The following is a 6,483-nucleotide window of genomic DNA, read 5'->3' on the forward strand; positions in this document are numbered from 1 at the left end:
CAGGTTTGAAGGCCGTGGTAGCTCAATAACTGAATTTGGGGAGGGGACGTTGGCCAGGATGCTGAGGGGCACAGTGTACTGGATGGTCACTGGCCCCTCTGGGGGGATTTGCATCCAGAGTCTGCACTTGGATCTGCTGTGTAGGCCAGACCAGGAACACTGGGAAAGCTTTCATAGGCTTATCCCCCCACCCCCTGCTTTAGGTAGGGCTTTGTTGCTATTCAGAGAGGGAGACAAGTGCTCCATCTCCTCCCATCTCTTTTCTTCCATTTTCTATGCCACGAGAAGTAGTAGATATGGATTTTGGAGTTAAACAAACCCAGGCTCAAGTTCTGAACTGACTATGATCAGATAAGTAGTTATTTGATCTCTCCCAGTCAGGGACACCCTCCTCATCTGTTGAATAGGGATAGGAACAGTCTCTATTGCTCTGTATTGTAGTGAAGATAAAATGAGATAATGATTGTAAAGTGGTTAGCACAGAGCCCTACTCAAGGACTGGAAGTAATTTTTATTGTATTTTCCCATTTATTTGTTTACAGCGCCCAACACAGGTCTAGGCCCACAAGAATTTTATTGAATGGATCTAGATTTCTCTGTTGTTCATTTCCTTTCTTCCTTCTGGTTCCATTTCCTTCTCTCCTTATCTCTGTGTTTGGAGAGGATGGGTTATAAGAGCCTCTTGAACACCCTTTATGTACTCAGCCCTGATCCTGGCTCTGCAAATGGTAGCAGGCTCTGTAAACCATAATGAGATCTAAATGTGCAGTTTGGCTCCACAAATAGGGACCATCTTTGAAAATAGTCACATACTCTGCAAATTATCATGGGATCAGTGACAGGTTCAGAAATCAGTAATGGGATATGCTCTGCAGATGGTAATGGGCTCTGCAAACAGATGAGCTTGGCATATAATCTAAGACTCTGCAAATAATAATGAGCCTTGTAAATAGGGACAGGCTCTGCAAATGGTAATGGGCTTTGTAAACAGTGATAGGAGTGGCAAGTGGTGATGGACTCTGGAAAAATTGAAGAAGAGTTCTTACCTGTAAAGGACAAGAGGGGAACTGCGGGTCCTGAATGAGCAAGCCTATCTCAGTACCATGGACAGCAAGATCCTTCCTTCTCTTCAAGGCCCAAGCAGAGTTCATCTGTCCATTTACGCATTGATGTTGGCCTTGTCAGGAGGAGGTGGGGTGGAAGAGACCCTAGGAAAGAAGTGGGACAAGGTGAGGGACGAGGCTGTGTCCCTGCCCTCAAGACTTTTAGTAGGTTGAGAAGACTTCTAAGTAACCAAGTGGGGGATTTTGTCTGTGTTGACAAATCTGTTCTCAGGCAGCTATTTGTGAGTTAGAAGGTGTCTTTCCACATCAGAGGCTCTCAGAATGCTAAAAGGGTGTTTAAACCACACCAGGCCTCCGAGGGGAACTGAGAAGTCAGCTTTTCAAAGCACGTATTACAGGCTCCAGCCGACCTTAAATTCTAGCTGGCACCTGAGAGCTCTGTAGCAATTTAAATTTTTCTGTCCTTCCTTTCCAGATCTGACCACATTAACAGGTCTGTATCAAGGGGAAACACTCATACCTCTCAGAAAACAGGGCCTGCCAAAGGAAGATGCAAGAATCTATTTGGGGAGGTCCTAAGAAACAGTGCTCAGGATCTGATGGTGGCTGAGCTTCACAGGGGGATGGTAATAGGATGTGCAGGTGTCTGGTGTTGATGTGCTAATGGAGGTGGGGAGGGAGCCTGGCATCCATAATGGTGGAGATAATGGGGAATGATAGCAACCTTCAACAGGTGGCAATACTTAGGGCAAAAAGTAGGGTAGGCCCTGATGGGAAATAACTTGGCATAGTAGTTTAAAATTTGGTTTGGGTTTGATTCTGGTTCTGGTATTTGCTAGGTTTGCAATCTTAGATTAATTATTTAACTTTTCTGTGCTTCAGTCTCCTCATCTGTAAAGTAGGGGTGCTAATAGCCCCTCCCTTATAGGGTTGTCATGGGGATTAAATGAGTCAATATATGTAAAATACTTAGAACAGTGCCAGGCACATGGTGAACATTATGGAAGTGATAGCTGTTGTTCCTATTTTCTTAAAGATTTATTTATTTATGCATTCAAGAACTGGGGTGCAGGCCAGAGAGGGGGGGGAGGTGGTGGTGGTGAGAGGATTCACCAGAGACAGAGTGGGGTACAGAATAGGCAGACTGACTGAAATACACTGCTGAGGGGAGCAGCAGGAGAGACAGGAGAGGTCTGCTGAACCATGTGGGTCACCTCCCTGGCTGGAATCGAACTCATGCTGCAGTGGCTGGTGATAGCTTGATAGCTCTGTGTCTTTAACCCCTGCGCCACCAGGAAGGCCCTGTTGTTACTATTAAGGAAGGCAGTGGAGGTGGTGATGATGAGGGTGATGAAATTGATAGTGAGAACAGGGGTAATATTAGCAATGATCCGATTTATGGAGTCCTATGTGCCCTGTACTATCCTAACACTTTCTGTGTAGCAACTTATTTTATTATAATAATCCTATGAGGTTGCTAATATATCCTGAATTTAAAGATGATGAGACTTAGGCAGAGGGATTGAAATACATGATGAAAAGTAACACGGATAGTAATTGGAGGAGCTCCAGAGCCTGTCGCCTGAAGATGCTTGCTGAGATGGTGAGGATGAGGGGGACAGAGAAGTGATGTGCGGTGAATGGTCCAGAGGGGCCCTGGGCTGCGGTGGTGGTCCAGGAGGAGGCTGCTGAAGGGAGGCTCCACCAGGTTTCCCTGGGCAGGGGGTGAGGGGGTTATGGCCTTCTGTAAGGTTCTGCTCTGAATGCAGGCAGAAGAACAAGGACCACCATTTCTGTGCCGCGAGGGGTGGGTGGGGGGGAGGCGGCTTAGGGTCCCAGGCAGTGAAGAGGGATAGAAACAGGCAGACTCAGGCCTCTCTGGTGGCGCAAGGGGTTAAGGCACAACCTATGAAGCTATCCGCAGCCACTGCAGCACGAGTTTGATTCCAGCCAGGGAGCTACCCACATAGCGCGGCAGACCTCTCCTCTCTCGCCCGCTGCTCCCCTCAGCAGTGTATTTCAGTCAGTCTGCCTGTTCTGCTCCCCACTCTGTCCCTGGTGAATCCTCTCATCCCCCATGCCTCTGACTTGTACCCCCAGTTCTTGTATGTATAGACAAATAAATGAAGAAGAAGAAGAAGGAGAAGGAGAAGGAGAAGGAGAAGGAGAAGGAGAAGGAGAAGGAGAAGGAGAAGGAGAAGGAGAAGGAGAAGGAGAAGGAGAAGGAGAAGGAGAAGGAGAGAAGGAGAAGGAGAAGGAGAAGGAGAAGGAGAAGAAGAAGAAGAAGAAGAAGAAGAAGAAGAAGAAGAAGAAGAAGAAGAAGAAGAAGAAGAAGAAGAAGAAGAAGAAGAAGAAGAAGAAGAAAGAAGAAGAAGAAGAAGAAGAAGAAGAAGAAGAAAAAGAAACAGGCAGACTCTTGGGGGAGTGTGTGGCAAAAGCATGGGCTGGGGCTTCCCAATGACCCTCCACTCTGTTCCCGGTGGGTGGCATCCTCTGACCCCGTAACTACCCGTCTGCCCGGCCAGTACCCGGTCTGCAGAAGGAGCCCACGGAGCAGAGGCATAAGGAGCCCACGGAGCAGAGGCAGGCCGCCCGGGCGTGGCGTGACCCAGCGCGGGCGGGACTCTGCGGGCCGCGCTCGCCCAGCGCCGGCTCCTCCTGCCTCCCGCTCGCTGCCGCGCTGCTGAGGGGGAAGCCTTAATAGAGAATCCGCCTCTGCGCCGCCGCTCCCCGCCCGCCAGCCCGTCCCTATTATCAGCACCATCAACGGCGGCAAATGACACTCTCGGAATCTTGACTCCAATCTGATGCCTGGTCCCCGGGGCCGCGGAGAGGCGCAGGCCGGCCAGGCTGGGGGGCTGGGGAGGGGCTGTGCAGTAATAGGATGTGGCCGAGGACGGTCTATTAGCAGCGCTGCAACCGCTGATGAACCCCCCCCCCCACTTAGCGTCCCCATCCCCGCTCAGCCAGGCACAGCAAGAGGCCACTGGGGGTGGGAGCGGGGAGAGAGGGGAAGGCTGTGGGGGTTGGGCTGGGCCATCTTTAAGCCTGGACTCCGGGCCCCCTGGGGGAACCTGAGGAGGCAGGCGGGAAGTTAGAGAAAAGAGGCCACTCAGATATTCCCTTCTGACCCTGTACCTGGAGAGAAAGAGGAGTGGGGAGTTGGTCTGAGGTCCCGCCACCTTTCCCATGCCTACCTGGGAGCATTCTGGGGCTCCATGCCCAAAGAGCGAGTCATCCCAACTCCCTTCTGTAGCCTCTTCTTGAACCCCCTTAGCTATGGGAAACTCAGCACCTCCCTGGCCACCTCATTTCTCACTGCCTCCTCATTTGGGGTCCTGATTAAGCTTTCTTGGTATCAGGGTCCTGAGAGACCGTAGGGGAATGCGCCCCACAACCAAGACAATCTCATAGGATCTAGAGACAGAAGGCAAGTCTCGAATCTGCTCCTCTGGGTCCTCACTTCTCAAGGCCACCAATCTTCTTGTTTTCAGGTAATGTGTGTATGTGGAGGTTTAAGAGGCTGGGGCAGCTGGACAGACCCATCACTGGCCTCAGTGAGCGAGGAAAGGGAGAGGGTGCAGAGGCCTGGGTAGTGCAGGACACTCAGATCCTAACCCAGATTGTCTGCTGGTGACACGGGACAGTTACACATTGTCCACCTTAGCCTGCTTCCTCCTGCCGCCCTCTCCCCACCAAGGACTCTTGCTGAGAAAGGGAGGTAAGAAGCCAGCTTTCTCCCTCTGGGGGCTTGGCAGGTAAATGCTTTGGGAGGCAGAATGTAAGTATGGTCTAATCTCCCCCCTCCCCCCAGTGTACAGCAGCAAGGGATGCTGAAATGATACTAGGAGTAGAAAGAACGCTGGCCCTTTCCTTCTCTGAGCCTGATCATGCCGGGGTGCACCTTAGAGGGGCAGCAGGGAGGATCTGGCTGGCTAGGAGCCTGAACACTGGACTCCCCCTAGCAAGAGAGGACTCCCTTCTGGGTTTCACAACAGGTGAGAAGTGCTGGGCTGCCTGAGCAAGGACGTCTACGCCAGTCAGATATGGAGGAGAAAGGAGGAAAGTGGAGAACAGGGAGGGAAGAGGAGGAGAGGAGGCCAAGACTTGGCTCACAACCACCCCCAATCCCCCTCCCCACCTCCCCCCAGATCTGGGCCTCTGACCACAGCGCTGAACTCAATCTGTTCTGCCCGCTGCCCCCACCATGGCCCATAGTCCAGAGGCCACAGACATCCAGGCTGTTTGCCACTGCTGAGTGCCTGTTCTCTGTGCCCCCAGCAGGGGCCTGGCCATCAGTCACAGGGCTGGCTGGACACGCAGGGCTGGCCGTGGACCAGCAGGTGGCAGACAGCAGGCGGCATCCACTCCTGCTCATGACGCTCTTGGTGGCTTCTGTTTACTCTGCACCTTCCCTGCCTCCTTTGCTCTTCCCACAGGCACACCTGTGTCCTTACCCGTGTACATTTCTCTTTCCCCCTCACCTGTGCCCACTTCACTGTCCTATTCACTCTACCTCTCACCTGTGCCCTGACCTGTCTCCTCTCCCTGCACCAGATTCCTTTCCTCTGGGTCCTGCTCTGCAGCCTCGGGGTAGGTCTTCTCTTCATTTAACCAGTCTCTTCCCTCTCCGTCTCTTGGGGGCTAAAAAGCCAAGATTCAGCTCCTGAAACTCCATCTCCCCAACAACTACTCCATTCTCAGCCAGCCGTCTCCCTTTCCAGCCAGCTGCCAGTGAGAGAATTGGGATTCCAAAGCTGGATAGGTTCTTTGGTCCAACCAGGGGCGTCTGGGGCCGGGAGGCGAGAGGAAGGGGCCTCCTGTGGTTAGAGGATAAAGGATCCTGGCTGGGGTAACCTGGGGAGAAGGCGCAGTTCTAGAGGTCAGACAGCAGGGGGCGCACAATCCTTGCTCTCTGCTGGGAAGCCAGCGCCATCCTTACCCTTTGGCGGGAATAACGCATAGGAACAAGGGTTGAACACGCCGCGGGTGGGGACCCACGGGAGGAGGCAAGCACTGTCTCAGTCTGAAGTTGGCCTTGTGCGTTAGCTTTTTAAAGAAACACTAACTTGTTCCCCAGAATAACTTCTCCATGTTAAAGGCTGCAGTGGAGAAATGAACTTGGAGCTTTACCACTCTGGGGGAGAGGAAGGAAGAGGCACCTCCACTCACTCAAGCCTCCCAGATGCCGGCGCGCCAGTCACTGGCCCCGTTTGGGAGAGTTAGAGAGTAGGAGCCACCTCTCTAGCCCCGCTAAGGGCGCTCCTTTCTTCTCTATGGGCAGTGTCCCCCTTCAAATGGACTTTAACCCCTGTACCAGCTGGGGGGTGGGGGAAGCAGGCATGCATCCCTGCAGATCTGTGTTCAGTGTCTCAGAGGAGAGGGGTGGGGCTGCTTGAGGTGTCTTTCCCTGTGTGAC

At 52.6% G+C, this 6,483-nt stretch overlaps 1 long non-coding RNA gene across 2 annotated transcripts; it reads right to left on the reverse strand.

Moving 5' to 3' along the window:
* Positions 1-505: 505 nt before the first annotated feature.
* On the reverse strand, positions 506-6,252 carry LOC129145134 (uncharacterized). 2 transcript variants are annotated; one of them, XR_008550240.1, is made up of 4 exons: positions 6,237-6,252; positions 5,588-5,792; positions 1,047-1,208; positions 506-738 (listed from the first exon to the last, which is right to left on the reverse strand). It is a non-coding gene; the product is annotated as an uncharacterized LOC129145134 (long non-coding RNA). The 2 variants fall into 2 exon arrangements; XR_008550239.1 differs by lacking the exon at positions 6,237-6,252 and having other exon boundaries at positions 5,588-5,965.
* Between the last annotated feature and the right edge of the window lie 231 nt (positions 6,253-6,483).

The sequence above is a fragment of the Talpa occidentalis genome, unplaced genomic scaffold, assembly GCF_014898055.3.
Source record: "Talpa occidentalis isolate TD23 unplaced genomic scaffold, MPIMG_talOcc4v2.1 talOcc4.9, whole genome shotgun sequence".
Taxonomy (NCBI): Eukaryota; Metazoa; Chordata; class Mammalia; order Eulipotyphla; family Talpidae; genus Talpa; species Talpa occidentalis.